Source organism: Acanthochromis polyacanthus, chromosome 10 (genome assembly GCF_021347895.1).
Source record: "Acanthochromis polyacanthus isolate Apoly-LR-REF ecotype Palm Island chromosome 10, KAUST_Apoly_ChrSc, whole genome shotgun sequence".
In the NCBI taxonomy this organism is placed as follows: domain Eukaryota; kingdom Metazoa; phylum Chordata; class Actinopteri; family Pomacentridae; genus Acanthochromis; species Acanthochromis polyacanthus.
In genome coordinates this window covers 34,350,604-34,372,084 of record NC_067122.1, presented here as the reverse complement: position 1 = coordinate 34,372,084, position 21,481 = coordinate 34,350,604, and positions in this window count along the sequence as shown.

Below are 21,481 nucleotides of genomic sequence, written 5' to 3'. Positions count from 1 at the left end.
GTATATCTATATTAAATGGTGATTTCTGATCATCAATAACTAATAAACAAATGCTTAATTTCTGACAGCGCCATATAGGGGATTGAGCAGCCCTGGAGGAGGACTGTGCTCTCTGAGTGCTTTTCTAGTTCAGATTGTGAAATAAGGCAAATCTAATTGGTTGTCTGGGTGAATTACCATCCCTGTATGCAAATATTCTAGCAGGACTCCCAGTACGTTTAACTGGGGCACTGTTGCTGCAGCCTGGGCTTAGCATTTATTTAAATTAGTGGTGGGACACGATAAAAAAAATTAATCTAATTAATTACAGGCTTTGTAATTAATTAACTACAATAATCACACTTTTGTCAAATAGCAATATTTGACACAATAAATGAAGTTTTTCAATTCAAATAAAACTGTGGGTGACAGCTGAATCAATGAATGGATATATACATATCTATAATTTAAAATTTCTAAAAAATTTAAAATGAGACATGGAAAAAAGTGATTTTGATGATTTAAAGCCTGGATTTATTTGTTTTTTCAACTGTATGGCACGTGACATCAGCATAAGTAGTTCAAGGATGTTCAAAAAGTTGAAAAAACAGAAATTCATTCTGTTGAGTTTCTGGATCTGATAAATGGTATAATTTTGTTGATTCTTGTTTTAGGAATATAAATTTTTATTTATGTATTTTTATAAACAAAAAGTTTAGAATTAAGTAATTAAAAGACAGATATTTTGTTGTTTATGTTTTTCCTCCTCCAAGGAGGCAGAGCCTCGATGGAGTAAAAACTCACACAACAAAATTGTTCGTTTCATTTATATTTATCTGCATTTTTTCATCTGTCTGCTACATTCACAGATTACTGCAAAATCAAAGTGCAATTATAGCGATTATATTCAACATTTTAAGACTTTTTTTAAACTCAAGCCCTGTCTTGGAAAATGGTCTACTATGGGATGTCTACACGTTAGCCGTTAGCATGGCAGTCGTAGCTAACGTTAGCTCTGGTGCTAACAGCAACATGCTTTACCGTTGGCTTGAAGTGTTGTAGTGACCAGAAAATTCTTTGTTGCACAATTTGCACACAACCACGCTTTAATCCAAGCGGATTTTTACAATAAAACTTTCTGACCAGTAAGCTCAAACTTGTCTTCCTTCACTGTTCACCAGTGCACTGAAGCCACTCAGTGCTTCCTGGGCTTCTTCATTGCGGCTAGCACACAGACTTTAGGTTCATGATCGCTACCTACTCAGCTAGACCATTCATCAGAGTTACTGGTGTGCCAGAAATTAGGGAACTGAGAAAGTTGCGATTAAATGTGTGGATTTATTTAACGTGTTATTTTCGGTGTAATCAATCTAAATTAGTGCGTTAAAGTCCCAGCCCAAATTTAAATCAATCACTTCAATCATTGTGTGTGCCACTAACAATCTAGACCTTTTTTTCTTTTTTTCTGCTATAGTAGGCAAAACAGGGCTAAAATACGGCAACAGACAGCAGTTCACTTCAGAAATGTTCAGCCCAATATCAGTTTTACATTAAAACATTGCACAAATTGTGAGAAGTGAATCTGAAAAGTAGCTGCATCCTGTCAGACAGGTTAAGAAGCAAAATAATACAGTCAGGGATATCTTTGCTTATTGGTTCAGTCCTGAGTCGGATCTGATATTTGTAATGAATTTTGTTTTAATGAAAATGCATCCGCGACACTAAAATAACAGCTAAAGCTAAAACATCTCTCTTTTCACAAGCTGCTTGTTCAAAACACTGATGGTCCTGCTTTAAAACAACGAGAAAAGTTTCCCTTGGAGTGTGTGGCCTCAAATGACATGATGCAATCAGTCTGTCTCTGTGGTAGACCTGGGCTCCGTTTCACAAAGCAGGTTCAACAAACTCTGAGTGTAACCTGAACTCTGAGTTGATTACTCTGAGATTGGAAACTCTGAGTTTCTGGTTCCAGAACAGCTGATTTGAGTTGGTTTAATCAACTCGGAGTCATTTCACCCAGAGTTAAGCGTGTGCACCACGGCTATAAAAATGAAGCATCAATGGAGCCACGATTCGATGAGTCACCATGGCAACGGAGAAGCGGAAGACTGCGTTTTTCACTCTACTTGAATTGGAACTCTTAATGCAATCCTATGGCAAGTTTGAACACGTTTTTAGAAAAAAGTGCAACACCGCTGCAGCAGCAAAAGAGAGAGAGACGGCGTGGAGAACACTGCTGCCGAGGTCAATGTGTAAGTTTAAATGTAGTCCTTTGTGATCACAATAATATTACAGGGGAAAACTGTTAAAATGGTAGCCTATTAGGTTATTTCATTTAGCTGCAATCCCACGGGGGAGAAGCTTACGATGAAATATAAAAACACTTCCTGGGAAATCCTAAAAGAAATTAAAATGACTAATCCCAGTCTGAGGTTGCAGCACAATGTCATTAACAGAATATGATTTCAAATTAATTTAACAGATCTCTACATTTTTCACTTGCAATCTTGTGGAACTCCTCCTTGATGGCTCTGACAGGTTTGTGTCCAGGAAAACCACAAAGATGGGTAAAAGCTTTTTCAGTGCCAGGCACACTTTTCTGACCGTCCTGCATACAGTTGCCTAACTTAAGTGCTCTTCATCTCCAACATGATACAAAAAACTTCCATTTGCAAAGAACTGCAGCACAACACACAATATCTCATGGGATGTGAGAGCATGACTGCGGCTGGTAATGTAAATGTAAGGACGGATTAGGTTGTTTATGTAGATTATGGACTGAAACGGTACCGCTCAAAAAGATAATTGTCCGGAAATGCAAGAACATCTATGTGCGGTCTGATAACAATCTCCCAGCGAATATTTAATTCTCTGCACAGTAATGCTGCTCCGTCTTCCACTGGATCATTAACTAAAGGACATGCCATTTTGATAGACGACAGAACTAAACCACGCCAAAACTTGCCTGCTGACTGAATGAATGAATGAGGAAATCGAATAGCGTGTGCAGCTGACAGAGGGCGGAGACAGAGAAGAAACTCGAGGTTCATTGAGATAAACCTGGTCCCAACCAGGTTAGGATCATAGACTCTGTTACTACGGTAACTGACTGAGAGTTTAAGTTACTTCTCTTCTCCGCTTTCTCTGCTTTGAGTTACCTCCCTTTTTGAAACGGAAAACTCTTGAGTTTCCCTCATTTCAGAGTTAACAGACTCAGAGTTTTCACTAAACCTGCTTTGTGAAACGGATCCCTGGGCAATAAAACAACAGTGGTAGGTGGCAGCGATACACACTTTATCAATAGCAATAGGAACATTTTTCAATAGAATGTTGAATAATTTAACCTACAGCAAATTACAAAAATGCAAAATGCTTCATAAACAGCCTGTCACATGTCTTCACGATGTATCTTCACCTTCCGCTGCTTTCATGGCGAGGCTCCTGTCGCCTCCGTCACAGAACGATGGCTGTCCATGTGAAACAGGTCCACAAACCTCCATATGTGTCTGAGCGAGGCACTACTGTGATGCAGGATCGTGAAACCCAGTCCACGTTAGCCTCCAGCAACCTAAACCCTTATCAGTGCAAAACCTATTAATCCGTACACTTGGGGTCCAAGCAGACCCTAGTAGTATTTCATCTGTTTCACATTTCTGTAGCTGTCCATATCTTTTCAATGTATATTTTCCTAATACGCATGTCGTCTATCGATAAAAATATAAAAGCAACAATGAAATTACTATTGATGATTACTGACGTGTATTGCTTACAATATTAGTGTAAGAACTCCTGAATTGAAATGAAACACAATGCAGCTGAAGCAGTCATCACAAGAGCAACAGAACACAAAACATACATAAATTAAAGATGGTCTTGCTGGGATCCGCATGTACCCTAAATGATTTTTTTTTTTAATGTATACACCACAAACCTGGTTGGTGCATGTGATGGGAACTATGTGGGTGTTACAACTACTTAAAGGGACTGAAAAATCAAACTTCCAATTAAAAAAATATGAAAATTTTTATACCCCTGGGGTCCACAAAAATCCCTTTTGGATCGAAATTTGCTAAAGTTCTGTTCATAATATACTTCTCACCCATGTCTTTAATAAAAAAAATTGTCATTAATAATGATCAGTCATTGATATCATATGACTACAGACGGTGCACAAACTCTGCATTACCTGAGTTTTATTTCACTATATAATTTAAAGACATAAAAGATGGAACATATACAATAATTCAAGTCCGCAGCAAGAAAATGCCATGTCTGTCAGACCAAAGAAAAACCTTCAGAAGGAGTGACTCTTTTAGAAAGCAGTTAACCTCCACTGAGAAGGCCTAATTGTGACCACTTGGGGGCTGATGCACGTTATGTATCCACGGTTACCACTCTGCCTGCCATCATCAAGCCACAGGAACACCTCATTCCTGAAAGTAAAACACCACCTCCATGCCTGAGAAGAAACAAAACAAGGAATAGTAGTGTTCAAAGAATATTAAACATGTTTATTGCAATTACACGAAAGACAAGAGGCTCCCAAGGAAGTGGGCCTATGTAGATTCACTGGCTCTGTCTGTTTGCCAGCTATTTTTTTCATCCAAAGCTACCAAAGTTTTCTGTCACACACACAAATCCACACACACTGCTGCGATTTGCATTTCAAAGGCTCTTGTACTGCAAAACTACCTGGCTTCATGCTGCATAGCTGGGAACAGCGAAACAGAGGCACAAAGAGCAAAGACTTTAAACACCAGATCAAAGAAGAAGACACAGAGAACAACAAACCTGAAGGCCACAGACTGGATCTGACATCTCCAGAGAGTTTACATGCAGCGCTGCCTTTGCTACTGTCATGCAAATTTATTTTAAAGGAAATCTTCAAAGATATACTGGATATTTTATACATTTTTACTCTTCTTTTTTTCTGTTCATATGGCAAATCATATGTCTATGCTCATTTTTTTATGATTTAGTGACTGAAATTAAGCTGGATTCTTTGGTATCATTTATCATAAGGTTCCATCTGATATCCATCCAGTCATCTTTGAAGGACAGGGTTAAGTTTTCTGAGATGCATAAATGGAGCCTGAAATTTATGACCAAAAACTGTAACCATGTGTGTTACCTGCACCTGTGTGAACATGTGCAAACCCCACATCAACCACAAGCATTTGTGCCTTTTGTTTGTTTGTTTGCTTTGTTTTTGGGCATATTTGTAGCATCGTTGATGGACATAGTGGAGACAGATCAGGAATACAGATAAAAGGAGCAGCAGAATGAGAATGCTTAGTATTATTTTATTCAGAGCTCATTTCTCATTCAAACTGTTTTATTAACAAATGAAGGCAAATTAAACACGTTTAGTCATTAAAATTTCAAAACGCTTTAGTTCTCTGGATTTTGAAAGTAAACTGCATTTTTGGTTCATATTTCACAGTTTTTTCTCTAAATCTAATTCTCTTTTCCCTTTTGTTCAACAGAAACACACTCATGAGGTAATGGCATGCCTAGTATTGTCCAATACAGATTTAGAACTGATCAGAACACGAACGATGAACAGAACACTATTGATTTCAAACCACTTTGGTGTAGTGTGATGCTTGAGTCAGGATATAGGTAATGTTTGAAAGCAGTTCTTAACATACTGTCACTGTATTTAGAGGAGCAGTTTATCCATTTGCCCAGATGTTTTTTCAGTGTCTCCTACTGTTACAGAGGTACAGGTTTTGAGGTTTAGCTGCTAGCACAGATGTGGTCTTGGTCACTGTAAAGGAATGATTGCTAAAGAAGTGACCACCTCACCTTGACAACGACTGGATGATGCTCCCTGTTGTCACAGAACCAGTTCCAGCATATAAAACCCATAAGATCACATAAGAGGCATTTGCTCCAGCACACTGGAAAAAGATATGTGGATAAGAAGCTGTTACACACCACTCATCTTGCAGGTAATTGTGCTTTCTTTGTGCTGATCCACTACTGGCTCATTGAACCCAGGGACTGAAGTACCTGCTTTAAATGAGATGCTAACAGCTTACAGGTAAACAATATGATATGCACTCTCTGTACGTCTGTGTTTGACTGTTAGATCAGCATAACAACCACTGGCGAGCTCTCAAGGTAAAATCCGACATCCTGATGGAAAAGCTGTCATCTTTTACACTTGTGTGTGCAGATTAAATACAGCAGCTACAACAGGGTAATCAAGGAGCTTTAGAGTCATTACAGGGCAGGCTACCTGCGATTCCTATTTTTACTCTCTATTCCTCATGAAGCATTTCTTCATCTTCTCTCCACACTCTCTGACACTCATTCAGGGTGGTTACTGTTTCTCCTGATACAGCGGGTAAAGGGGATATGACAACATTGTTGGAAACATCGGATATAACGTCAATATAAGTCAATGAGAATGCATAACACTGATCTAGTTGTCTTTACACCTTTGGATTCCATTGCAGTTGAAAAAGGAACACACACAGTAAGCACATATGAGGTCTCCATCCACACGTTTTATAGATGTGTTTAATAGGAGCAATACGTCACAAAAACGTTCACACATTTGGCTGCAAATCTAAGCGTGAGACAGAGCAATAAAAACAGAATTAGCATGTGACTTTCAGCTTCTGTGGAAATGATGAAAAATGGCTGCAGACAGAAACATAAGATCTGCGTGATATCATGAGGAAGTCCTAGAAGTAATCGCTGGAACCAACGCAAATGTCAAATTTGCAAGTAGTTCTCTAGATTTGTTTCCTGCATTTGAGTAAACCATTGCTTTGTGTCCTCTTCCTCTTTAGTTGTTTGTAGAATTAGCGCCACCATCAGTTTATCTCAGTGAATCACCTCAGTCAGTGGGTGGGCACAGGCATTCATTCATGGAGCTCTATCTCGTATTTTCTTGGAAACTGGGTTAAAATTTGTCCTACATTGGATGGAAAACGGGTGATGAATTTATTCTAACTGCGCAGTGGGGACACTGTTACTATCAGAATGATATATTCAATAAACATCCTCCATCAGAAGCTGTTAGAAAGTAAAAAAAAAATGCTGGCTTTCATTGTGTATTTTCAATGTAATTAGTTGCCTGAATTATAATGTGCTACATTTAGGTTAATAACAGCTTACTCCACTGTGATGACATAATCACTGAAGCAAAATCCAAAATGACAGCAAGAGACTGGATACTCTTACATTTGTGATAATTAAGTTTCAATTTTCTGAACAAAGTACAGTGGAGAGAATGAAAGAGCCAGTGGGGAAGAGCCACTGCCTGATTGGACTAATAAAACATGTTTTTAATGTCCTTGTTAATCTCCCAGCAGAGAGGAAGAGAAGACATGTCCTCATTGGGTGGCAGAGTTAGAGACATAATGAGCGAGAGTGGAGGAGATGAATAGATATCACACAGAGAGAGGCCATCTTTAGTTAAATACGGGCTAAAAGAGTGAGATTCCCACAGTAGTAACTCCACTATGCCTCATACAGAGTGGGTTAATGACCAGTGCACTGGGGAGAACTTACTGATTTAAAACTTCTTGTCTCCTGAGTGTCATGTCAGACTGAGAGAACACACAATGTCACAAATTCAAATATAGTTCAAAAATGAGAACATGATAAATTTAAGATAAATGCTTGAGCTTGAATGTGAAGCCAGACACAACAATTTGGAAGAGATTCAAAAGCATACTCTGACATTTTGAGCTCAATGGCTGTCTTCTTTAGAGAGTCCTCCTGGTAATATGTACCTAAAGCTATTTTTGTCACCTCTCGTATGTGGAAGACAAATGTAAGACACTGATCAAAGATCACGCCAAGGTTTTTAACAGTGTCCTTGCACTGAATGATGCCTTCATCTAAGGTCCAGACAGCCTTATTGTTCAGATGATTTAGTCTTTCTGAACCAATCACCATCATGGCAAGGCAAGGCAAGGCAAATTTATTTATAGAGCACAATTCATACACAAGGCAATTCACAGTGCTTTACAGTTTCATAAAATCACAATAAATGAAAGATAAATAGAGAAATAAAAACATTATTAATCACATTAAAAGCAAAGAGTGCAGATAAAATACTTTTAGTTGTAATATGCACAGTTAAACAGAACTGTTTTCAGCCCAGATTTAAACATTGCTACATCAGAGGCCTTTCTCAGATCTTCAGGAAGACTGTTCCAGACTCTAGCCGCATGAAACTGAAAGGAAGCCTCACCGTGTTTAGTCCTGACTCTGGGCTCCTCAAGGAGACCTCGTCCTGAACTTCTCAGAGTTCGAGATGGTTCATATGGAACTAACAAATCAGAGATATACTTTGGAGCTAGACCATGAAGAGACTTGTACACTAGCAGAGCTGTTTTAAAGTCTATTCTCTGAGCTACAGGAATCCAGTGCAGAGACCTGAGTACTGGAGTAATATGGTCATATTTCCTGGTTCTAGTCAGGATTTGAGCTGCAGCATTTTGGATGGATTGTAGCTGTCCTAAACCTTGTTTGGAGAGTCCAGTGAACAGACCGTTACAGTAATCTAACCTACTGGAGACAAATGCATGGATCAGCCTCTCTAAGTCTGGTTTAGATATTATTCCTCTGATTTTTGCAATGTTTTTCAGATGGAAAAAGGCTGTAGATGTTATTGACTTAATGTGGCTGGTGAACTTCAGGTCCGAGTCCATAATTACTCCCAAATTTCTAACTTGGTTTTTTGGTTGTAGAGAGAGAGACTCTAGATAACTGATAACACTTTCTCTTTGCTGTTTTGGGCCAAAAACAATGATCTCAGTTTTATCTGAATTTAACTGGAGAAAGTTGTTTTGCATCCAAACACTGATCTGTTCGATACAGCGACAAAGTAAATCTACAGGTTCATGTTCTTCTGCAGTGAGTGACACATAGATCTGAGTGTCGTCTGCATAATTGTGGTAGGACACATTATTCATGGATATTAGCTGACCGAGAGGAAGCATGTACAGATTAAACAAAAGCGGTCCCAGGATCGACCCCTGGGGAACTCCACATGTCACAGGCATTTGGTCTGAGACAAAGTTACCAATTTCAACAGAGAAAGTTCTGTCCTCAAAGTAGGACCTGAACCAGTTTAGGGCAGTACCGGAGATTCCCACCCAGCTCTCTAACCTCTGTAATAAGATCCCATGATCCACTGTGTCAAAGGCAGCACTCAGGTCCAAAAGAACTAAGACTGTGGCTTTGCCAGCATCTGTGCTTAGACGGATGTCATTTGTTACTTTAATTAGAGCAGTCTCTGTACTGTGAAGGGGCCTAAAGCCTGACTGGAAAATATCAAAAATATTATTAACTGATAGAAAAGTAGTGAGCTGCTGGTATATAACTTTTTCTAGGACTTTTCCTAAGAATGGTATATTTGATATTGGCCGGTAGTTGTTTAATACTGTGACATCAAGACTGTTCTTCTTTAGAAGAGGTTTGATGACAGCCATTTTCAAAGCCTTTGGAAAAGCTCCAGTCTGAAGAGAAATGTTAACTAAATGAGTGAGTTCTGGCAGTAAACTACTCAGTACAGACTTCAGGAATTTTGTGGGCATTTCATCAAGGGAGCAAGTACATGAACTCAGGCCTGAAATCACCTCTTGGACTGTTCTGTCAGTGACAGGTGTGAAATGTGTTAGCTCTGTGAGTCCATGTGGTTTCAGCATTGTCTTTTGTGTTTTTAAAGTGATAGCACTTTTAATGCCCTGGATTTTATCATTAAAAAATTTTGCAAACTCATTACACTTTGAAATTGAGTTTAGTTCTGATAGTAATGAAGTTGGAGGGTTTATTAGTCTGTTTACTGTGGCAAACAAGACTCATGAGTTGTTACTACAGTTTGTGATGATCTCAGAAAAATATCTCTCCCTTGCTCCACGCAAAGTCTGATTAAAGAGACGTAACATTCCTCTGTAAATGTCAAAATCATTTTTGAGGTTTGACTTTCGCCATTTTCTTTCTGCTCTTCGACACTCCTTCTTTTGAGCCCTGACAGAAACTTCATTTCTCCATGGCGCTTTTTGTCTATTTTTAACCTCTCTGACCTTAACAGGAGCAATGATGTTAAGCACATTTAGAACATTAGACTTATAAATGCTCAGTAAATCATCAGCATTAGACGATGACACATTTTCAAATCTTATCATCTCTACAAACTGTTCACTAGTTTGATCATTAATGAGTCTTCTTTGAACAGCAGCTGGCTCAGCCGCAGGTTTCGGTGCAACAGACAGGTCAAAGAAAACACAGTAGTGGTCAGATAAACCAACATCAACAACATTCACATTTAAAATTGTTACTCCCTTTGCAATAATTACATCAAGTATGTGACCAAATGAGTGAGTACTTTGCGTGACAAACTGACTCAGTCCAAATGTTTCAAGGACAGCATGAAGCTCATTACTATGTTTGTCATTTGCTACGTCAACATGAACATTCATATCGCCTGTGATAACCAAACAGTCGAACTCAGCACATACAACCAAAAGCAGTTCAGTAAAATCATCAATAAAAGGAGTTTTTGGTGGTTTGTAAATAGTAATGTAAAGTACAGCAGACTGTTCCAGCTCCATTTTAAAAGCAACATATTCAAATGATGGAAAAAGCCCAAATTTCAATCTGCGGGTGTGTAAATTATTCTTAAAGATTGCACAAACCCCTCCCCCGTCACGATTTCATCGTATTTCAGACTCAAATGAAAAATTAGGGGGAGTGGCCTCAATCAGAATTGCATTTCCTGTGTTTTCGTTTAGCCAGGTCTCAGTTAAAAACATAAAATCAAGTTTATTAGTGGAGATAAAATCATTAATTAAAAACGATTTGTTTTTCAAAGATCTAACATTCAGTACTGCGTGTTTGACACTGGCTGGAGTTTTACTCAACACTATGTTTTTACATTGAATGGAGATTAAATTTCTTTTGTCAGACAGTCTGACTGTCTGTCTATTATTTAATCTGCGTGACTTAACTGTAGGTATAGATTTTGAAACAAAATCTTCCTCCCAGGATCATCTCAGTCTTGTCTGAATTTAACCAAAAAAAGTTTGCTGACAGCCAGCTCTTCACCGCAGCCAGACAGGCTTCAAGCTTCAATATATCTGAGCAACTGTCAGCAGTAATCGGTGCATACAGTTGCAAGTAATCAGCATAACAATGGAAGGCAATCCCAAAGTGACGTATGATATCGCCCAATGGCATCAAATATAATGAAAACAGCAAAGGACCAAGAACAGACCCCTGTGGAACCCCATACCTGACTGCTCGCTTCCCAGAGAAAACATTGTTGCGTTGGGCACACTGAGATCTATCAGACAAATATGATTGTAACCACTCGAACACCCTGCCAGAAATTACATACGTTTTTGAGCCTGTCCAACAATATACCATGGTCCACTGTCTCAAAGGCAGCACTCAGGTAGAATAGTAAAAGAACCTATGTTGAGCCCGAGTCAGTTGCCAACAACAGATCATTCACTACCTTTGTAAGTGCTGTTTCTGTAGAGTTATTGGACCAAAATGCAGACTGCAGTGGCTCAAAGTAATTATTGTGTGACAAGAACTTCACAAGTTGTTTTGTGTACAAACATGAAAAACTGTGTGCCACTACAGTCTGCATTTTGGTCCAGTCTTGGAACAAACTGACTATTTGTATGCTGTGGTGAAGCACTTAGGAAGTCTGAGGTCTTACAACCTTTTCTGTGGGAGCTGAAGGTGTGTGGTCCACATTAAGCAGTGTAAAACGAGTGGTCTGCTTTGAAAAATGCTGTTGTGTGTCATTCACTGAAGGTGACATCACTACTGAGCTGAGAGCTGTCTGATGTGTTTAGTGCGCTCATGTTGGCTACTAGTTACGCAACTTTGACATGACGCTAAGAGCTGGAGAATCTATCCTCAGTGAAGACAACAGAACAACACCACAATAGCCCCATTAAGGTTAAGTGGTTTGTTCCCACTCAAGCTTTATTGAAAGAGAAAGGTACTCAGAGCTGATTCATACCTCTGAGCTAGTGACATTCCAACCAGCATGCTCAGTCTCAGCAAACGTCCCTGGCTTAGAAGAAAACAGATCAAAGATAGAAGCATTTATTCTTCAACAACAAAGTACTTAAATGTGTCGCTTTGGCAGGCCAAGCCAAATGTTGCATTACAGTTTAAACAAAGCCACCTGTATGGTTAGGAACCCACATAGCCTTAGCTTTGTTCCAGACCTCTGAATCACCGTCCACATCTCAGATTCCCTGTCAGTTGTTTAAATGGGCCTTGTGCTCATTTATAACTGTGTCCCTGGTTGAATAAATCAATCAGAGCTTTGTAGGAAAGATCAAGAGGAAAATAATGGTTTTCTGTGCCAGAACTAGAAATATAGCAACAGATCATTGTAACAAAGATGGAAACACCGATGGATGAGAGTCAAACAACTTAGAAGGCTGTTGTAGCACAGAAAACCTCAGATTAGCTTCATTTGACCATAAATATTCCTCAAAAACTGCTAAAGACTTCTACATTTATCTATCTGAAAAACATAAATTTGTTTAAAAATACTGTTAATCCATTATAATACTGTTACTAGGCTAACAATAGTTTCAGAACATTAACTTGAGAAAAGCTGCTGTATCACTGGACTCATAAAGTCTAATCCGATATTTTCCATCAGACATGGTTGTTCACTTTGGGACATTTTGCAGGAAAGGCATGGATGAGAATGATTTGTGTCAATTATAAGTCCACCTATGTGCTGCACAGAAGACATTTTAAGTTGTCTTCGCATTTAACCTTGGCTGTGCTGTTTCCATACCGACACAGGACTTTATGTTGCCGTTAAAAATGAGTCCTCAGTAAATGAAAAAAAGTGACAGAAACTCTGCAAAAACCACTTGGAGTTAAGAGGGTTGAGGAAAGTTTGGTCATTCAGTGATAATGCTTCAACTCAACATGCAAGATGAGTATGAAATGTTCACTGACAATTTCCTGCCAAATCTGATTTTGTTCCTCAAAATATAAAGAGAACAAAACTTTCTATATGATCTTTCTGTCACAAAATTAGACTTCCTTGCAGAATATTAGTAATATGCTGACATGATGTAAACACATCCTTTTTGCTGTGATGTGTATAAATTTCTAGAACTAATTTAAAGGTCCCATATTATGCTGTTTTTCAGTCAGGTCATATAGGTCTCAGAAGCCCAAAAACATAGTATTTAAGTTTGTTCGCCCCAAAATCATCCTTTGTTTGGAGTTTCAGCAGTCGAAAAATTCATTCTCACCAACCCTCCTCAGAACAAGCTGTTTCTGGGCCTGCTTCCAGGTATGCAAATGAACGCATCTGTCCACTCCCCCTCCCCTCTCTGGGAGAGGACGTGCTCAGTGCTACATTGGTGTCAGAAGTGGGATGGCGCTCGCCCGACTGCAGATGGAGGAAGAACTGAGGGAGCTCCAACGAGCTGTCACCGAGGGACTGAGCCGCCTCTTGGGAGCAAACCCAAGAGGAAAAGAGCCGGCCAGCGGAGAGTTCGCTCCCGTAATCCCCGACAGCTCCACCACACCAAGAACCTGCCGGTGGGCCACCACAGGCGGCAGTCTAGCAGGAGAGATGCTCCGGCAGCCGGCCGCCGGAGCATCTCTCCAGCCGCCTGCAGCCAGCCAGCGGGTTCTGGAGTGGTGGTTCCCTCACAGCGCCACTCTTCTCTTGTTTCCCAGAGTTCGGCTTCTCGATGCGGGCGCCGGGCAGTCTCGTGCGAAGTGACTAGGCTCATGGCACCAGTACCAGCCATCTGGACAGCGGCGGCGACGTAGGCGGCTCGGTCTCTCGCTCCTCTTCTTCCCCAGGCCCGCACTCAGCCATCCTGACTGCGGCTTGAACGCGGAAGTCGTGGGGGGCCGGGACGTGAGCGCGCGTTCCGCTCTCTCGGCTTCTCGTAGTGCCCCGCTGAGTGTTTGCTTTCTGCACAGCAGCGGCGCCAGGCGGCTCCCCACTTTCGGCTGGTGGTGCCCGGCGGCTGGGGAGATGCTCTGGCAGCTGGGGAGATGCTCCGGCAGCCGGCCACCGAGGCACTACGAGAAGCCGAGAGAGGCTCACGTCCCGGCCCCCCACGACTTCCGCGTTCAAGCCGCACGTAAGGATGGCTGAGTGCGGGCCCGGGGAAGAAGAGGGGCGAGAAACCGAGCCACCTACGTCGCCGCATCGCCGCCGCTCTCCAGACAGCTGCTACCGGTGCCATGAGCCTGGTCACTTCGCACGAGACTGCCCGGCGCCCGCACTGAGAAGCCGAACTCTGGGAAACGAGAGAAGAGTGGCGCTGTGAGGGAACCGCCACTCCAGAACCCCCTCCCTCACCCAGGACAACGCACGCTGGTAGGACAGTGCGGAGGGGGGGGGCGCAGTCACGGGGAGGAGTTAAATCCGCTTATTTCGTCATAAGCGGACCCAAATCGAAATCGGACGTTTGAGCAGGCATTTTCACAAAATGTGGTGTAGCAAGGCAGGGAGGAAACAGACAGTTTTCAAATTCGAAACCTCATAATGAGCTACTGTAACACACACTACTGTAAGAACACTTTCACAAAGTGAGGTTTGCATAATATGTCCCCTTTAATACTCCCTTTTGTTCCTGTCCATCTACCTACATTTGCGTTTTCTTTTCAGAGTTTTTTTCTGCCTTCTGTTCTAAAAGGCCATCCGTGCATTCCCTGATCTGTTATTTATATGGTTGCTTTACAGTGAAATGTGTTGTGAAGCTCCTGAAGCTACTTTATCAGTCAGGTGAGGCTCTTGTGGAACAGTGTTCTCAGGTGTCTCAGGTGTAAAGTCAGACACCGATCAGCCACAACATTCTGACCACTGACGGGTGAAGAACATCCATCATCTTGTTCTAATGCAATGTACCTTGAGTCCTGACATTCATGTGAATGTTTGGCATGTACCACCCACCCTCCATAGTAACAGCAGTCCTTGATGCCAGTTTCCACCCTCAGTAGGACAATGCACCCCGACACACCATAAAACCTGCTGAGGAGAACCCAGGGAACATGACAGAGCTAAGGTGTTCACCCGGGTTCGTCACTCCCCAGATCCAGATCTTACAGATCAGGAACAGCCTGACCCAAGTAGGTCCCACTCAGGAGTTTTAGCAGCATAACGGAGACCAATACTATATTAGGCAGGAGGTCATAATGTTGGACTTGATCGGTGTATATCTCAACCATCCACCCACTTTCATTTTGGAGGACTTGTACAATGTAAATTTATGACATTGACTTTAGAAACATGACTGGAAAATGTCGTATAATTGATGCCATCAAACGTACTTTTCTGATTGCATTTCTTCTACAAACTTGTGTGCTGGTGACCACGTTGTCTTCTGCCCTTTCATCCCGAGGGCCGAAGTCAGTCGTGACAGTGTTGACAGAGCCTGTGGCAGTGTTGTCTTAAAGATGCTGAATTTTTAAAAAAAAAAGAGACATTCAGTGCAGTCACATGAGGGAGAGAGGGAAGAGTAGGATGTCACCCTCGACCCAACTGAGAGAGGAGATTAGAGAGACGAGGAGAGAGGCATCACCCCCAGCCAGAGCGAGAGGGAAAAGCAAAGTGACACACAGAAGAAATGTCACCCCCCAGCCAAAGGAAGAGAGAGGGGAGTTAAAGAAAGGAGCTGAGAGACACAGAAAGAGAGAAGGGAAGTTGCCCACAGCTACAGAGGAAGGAAGGCTTTGAGAAACCAATGGAGGGTCAAAGTGACTTCATCAATCACAGCAGCGACAGCTCACTGAGGACTCGGGGCGTTCTATGATCACTTGTGATAAAGTGCTGCATTATTTACTGTTGTGCAACATCCTGGGGAGCTTCCGACCAGAGCAGGCCGACATGTAGCTTCACCCACAGTTTAACATTTTGTGATCTCAGTTGAAATTTAAAATCCTTAAATTATATATTGTGAGCAAGAATCATGCAATGGAACAGCAGTGGGAATGCAGGTGTGATGTACAGCTGCATTTGGGTGCCTCCAGCTGCATCTGAACAGATTCAGTATTTAAGTGTGGAACAATCACTACCCAGATTTTAGAAAATGGTTAAAGAAGCCCAACTCAAATACTGGCAGCAACACAGCTTCCACAGACACCATGGAGTGAACTGTAATGTCAGCAGAAGCAACATCTTTAACGATCCAGCTAAAGTTGACCTAGTTGTCTCTGGTTTAGGGCTGACTATCACCAGGTCACTCCACCATTTACATATTCAGCAAGTATCACAAAAAGAGCCTGTCCATCATCATCTGTACAGCGTGGTTAGGTGTTTGCTTTAAAGCAGAGAAATACAAAAAAATTCCCTCAAAACTCATGCTATATTTTGGGACATTTGAAGAAATTCGGCTCAGATGGCTGCAGATGTGTTTACCACCTCTGGCTGGGTTTCAGGTTGCTGTTCTGACTCATTAGGCAAACTACTATTGAAAAGCAATGACACGCTGTATTCACTCACTATTATAACTTACTCCAGCATCAGCTGTTCATCATGATACCCTGTAGTTCATTGTTGTTGCTGGTGACATTCTATATGTAACACATTAATACAGCATGGTAATTACAGCCGTTTCCAAATATAGCTGCCCGGAATGGAATATTAGAGAAATAAAATTCAGAAACAAACAATACTGTAGTACTGCTTTTATTCCGTCATTGTCATGGCTGATTACACCGTGAGCTGAAGACATTATTCGGTTACAATAAAGTTTCACAGAGAACAATCTTTGCCATAAACTTACATGTATTTGTATGTTGTGTCTGTTTTATCCAAATAAAAACTGTTATACACTACTGGTCAAAGGTTTTGAGACAAATTCCCATTCATTTGAATGAGAAACTGTCTCAAAACTTTTGACTAATAGTGTAGATGCAAAAAAAGTTGCCGATAATCACTTTATGGTGTACAATGATTACTTTTGGAGGTTTGCTTTGGTGCAAACCCTACTAATCACAGATTCAGCTTAAGTTTTGGCTGTCTCAAAATATTAGGTTTGGGGAGGAATTGTTGGCTGTGGAGTTAAGGTTTGTAGAAAAGTTTGGTCTCAATATGGACATCTACAGTCAGTCCTTCCAGGATTTCGCGGGTGTTTTTCTTGATTGTTGCAGCCAAAAATGCCAGAATTCACTGCAGCTTTTCTAAAAAATTGCGATAAAAGTTGTGCTGTTTTAAGCTTATTTGTTGTGATGAAATTGAGGGAGACAGTGACAATTGCTAAAAAGCTGCATTTTTCCAGCTTGTAGAACATGATTCAACGCTGTAACTGACAATATTTATTCCGAAATTAATTATTTAACGTTCCAACCCATTTCCACAAAAGCTGTCACACCATGATGGGACATTAGCAGCAGCCAGATACTGGTTTAACATGAAGTGGTTGGTAGATTTAAGACACAAAATGATCATTTACTATTGAATGAATCATATTCGGACACATCTGTCAGTGGCTTAAAAAGTTAATTTCACTTCCTGGCACACACGTGTTCACAAACACGCTCACGGCTTGTCACGTCAATTAACAAGAAGAGAGCGCAGTCCTCCACCAAGACTGTTCATTACCTGACCTTGTGCTGACTGCAGGTGTGTGTTCTGCATGTGTACATACCGAATCACGTGACATAAATATGTACCGGGTGACAGGAATTAATGGGACTCAGAAACACCCCCACAATTTAATCAGTTGTTCCTTGTGTCATTTCCGATATGTCCACAGTGGTAGATTTTTTGTAGGATCACAATCATGTGATCGTCAGCAGGCCGATGAGGTAGTGTTCACCTGTTGCCATGGTTACTGTGCCGCAATCAGACGCCATGCCGCTACCTCAATGGGAAATCCTTAACAAATCACAGAACTCCGCCGTGTTCTTTGGTTTAATAATTAATCTAATTTACCTTCATTCTTTCAGTGCTCTAACGGATCTGGATGCAACACCATCATAGTGATTTGTCTGGTCTGTTGTCCGCTCATTTCCGCCGTTCTCCCAATATGTTTTGTGGTTAAAAGAAAAAAAAGTATCAATCGATGATTTTTTTTCCACCACAGTATTGCCCAGGTGTAAAACAGTTTAGCTCCACTTCAGTGAAGAACATCAGTGAATTAATTGTTTATCACGGTCTTCAGCAGTAATTTTTGTTGGTAAATGAGACATTAATATCGCACATGTCTGCATCTTCAAACCATAAACAAGGAAGTGAATTTGGTGACGTACGTGCATTACGTTTATGCTGGGGGCTGCTCTGATTGGTGGAACTCAGGGGGAGGCGGGCCAAAATTGCGGGAAAGTTGCGACGATTGGTCAAAATTGCAAGGCCGCGCAAAATTCGTGGAGATTGGTTGATTTTGCGTGAATTTGCGCGATCACAACATCACGAATTCCTGGAGGGATTGTACAGTAAAGCAGAAAAGGTCCCAGGTAAATTGGAGTCTCCTGCCATAGAAAGAAAACCGTTCTCAGCATCCAGACATTCTTCATAGTGTTTCCTCTACTATTGGCTAGTTCATGTACACCCATCAGCTACCCTCACGTAATGTTAGCCACTCTGTGTATCCAAACACCTCTGAATCATCAGGACCTCTGGGTTTGTTCTGTGGTGTCTGATATGATGATATTAGCAGTGGATCCTGTTAGTCATGTGAGTTGTGGAGTGATGCCTCTTTGGGTTGGGATCAACAAAACAAATAGGTGAAGGAACAGTGCAGCAGTCTGATCGATATTTCCTCCCAAGTAGTATTTTCATGTCTTGTTGAAAGATAAAGCAAATTTTATTTAGTTTCTTCATCTTGAATCTAGTTTAAAGCAGTGTTAGGTCAACCCAAGACAATAAAATGATGCTTTCAACTGAAAGAGCTTGGCTAAATTAAGAAATTATTTCTATTTATTACTCTTTTTTATGTTGCACCCTTTAAGAGGTGGGAATAGGTCCCTTGAATTTGTTTTGTCGCACAATCTTATCTGAAAACAGAAAATCTAACTACTTTGAGTCTTTGAGTAATAGTCCATCATTCAGAGCAGAGTAATATCAATTTGAACACTTCTTGCACTTTGCTTGTGTTTTGCAGCTAAAATCTGATATACCAGATGACCTAAGGGGACATCACAGATTCATATATTAAAAACACTTTGTAGGAACATGTGGCAATTGCAGAAAAAACAAAACCAGGGATGATGTTTGTTTGTTTGCAGATGTGCAGCAGATATAATATTGCAATCACAGAGTTTGCTGTTGATGCATTTCTGTGCATCTCCTTCCTTCTTATTTGTGTTCTTCTACCAGTTTGTAGCTGGAAGTGACACCTTGTTTCAGAGAGTGCGTGCTCTCCTTGACCTGGCTGCTGTAATCCCTCATAGACTGACAGATGAGTGCAGACCTCTCGGCTGCCTCCCTCACAGCTAAAAGCCATCTCCTCTTCAATCTTCACCTCAAAGCAATCTATCCACCCTTCAAGAGCTCTCTCTCCCTCTCTGTGTGTCTCTCTGTCTCTCAATCTCTCTCTCTCTCTCTCTCCTTCCTCCCTTGCTGTCACTGTGCTTCTTTCTCTATTTGTGTCGCTCTCTTCCTTTACCTCAGGGTGACTCTTATTTTGACTGAGGATCATCTCTGAGTGTGCGTGTGTTATTCTTTCCCTCTTTCATTCATCTTTACCCTAAAGACAGCAGCAGTAGTGTACTTTGTGGTTCTCTGAGACAAAAGTGCGACATTGCCAAGTTCTGAAATACTGCTGGTGAAATCACTCTTGATGACTTGCTTCATTGGACAAATAATTATCTTCCAAAATATGTTCTTCATGACACTGTGCCCAGTGTACCTCAGTAAACACAGACCTCATTCTTACCATTTTAATCGATTGATGTCTTGCACTGCAGTATAAAGCATCTAATTCTAATTATGGCTGACTATGGCTGACTGCTCATCTTTAAGCAGATCATCTTTGCTATGTTTTAATATGTGTAAGGCTGCACAGTGCATCAGTGCTTAGCACTGTCGCCTTGTCGCCTTGCAGGGACATGAACCATGGTTCATGTCCCAGCCTTCCTGGGATATTTCTGCGTGGAGTTCCATGTTCTCCTTGTGCATATGTGGGTTTAATTCCACTCAAGCTTATTCAGACTGGTTGGCTCTGCAGCATTGGCAAAAAGGAACAATGACAACTTGTGCAATTCTCAAGCTGAAATTTCACTGTCGGCTTTATTGGTAAATTTAATTATGAGAACATGGTTGTAATAGAAAAAATGATACATTTTATTCTGTTATACCTGAGACTAACCAGCGCTGTCATTTCCTGTTGTCTGAATACCAGCATTTAACAGAATGTTTCACTAAAAATAAATAAATAAAATTGTACATGTGGGGCTGCACAGTGACTCAGTGGTCAGCACTGTCACCTTACAGCTAGAAGATCTCTGGTTCACATCCCAGTCTTCCTGGAATCTTTCTGCATGGAGTTTGCATGTTCTCCCTGTTCATGTGTGGGTTTTCTCCAGGTTCTCCAACTTCCTCCCACAGTCCAGAAACATGTTGAGGTTAACTGATGATTCTAAACTGTCTGTAGGTGTGAGTGTGATTGTTTGTCTGTGTATGTAGCCCTGTGATAGACTGTTACCTGTCCAGGTGAGCCCTGCCTTCACCCTCAGTCAGCTGGGATAGACCCCAGTCCCCCATGACCCTAATGAGGATTAAAGGGTGTATAGATAGTGAATGGATGGATTGATATATGTAAACCATTACTGATTTTGAGAAAGACATCTATAACTCAAAATCAAAGATGAGAGTGTAAAAGAGAATCTCATAACTATGACTGTTAACTCATAAAAGCTCATTTAGAATGCCTTATTTTCCACAATGTGAACAGGTGAAAACAAAGGGAGGCTTGGTTTGCAGCACGGTGTACCTTTGTGTTTGCATTTACTGTGGCAGGAATTGGAACATTTTAGAGTAGTGGTGGACAATCTGTCTTAAGATTTTATTCCTATATTCTTTTGAGGCGGAATCAAAATTCACAAATGAAATCAAAATTCTCCACACAAATTTAGATAAACTCATTTGATCACATGATAAGTTGTGAATATGTTACTTCAATACACTACATCACTTCAACTTACACATTGCCTCATCTTTATTCATTCTGATTTTACTGAGAAAGTTCTGAACATTGGATTTCTAATCTCTGCTGCACTGATGCTTCTTCCAGGATGTTGGTTTGATCCTTACTAGCTCCTTTTCTTTATACTCCTTGCTGTCTTTTGTTTCCAAAATAAGATGCATAGTGCCTTTCACTAGCCTGCCGATGGAATCCAGGTGGAGATGACACTCAGCTATCTAACATCGCCACCCTGTTCTACTGTGCACCATCAGGGAGCTTGGCATAGCAGCACATGAACCAGTTCTACACCTGCTGTAGATTCTGGTGAGAATCCAGTTTGCAGCAGGTCTTCCAGAGAGCAGAACAAGATCTACAGTTACCAGCTGCAGTCCAAG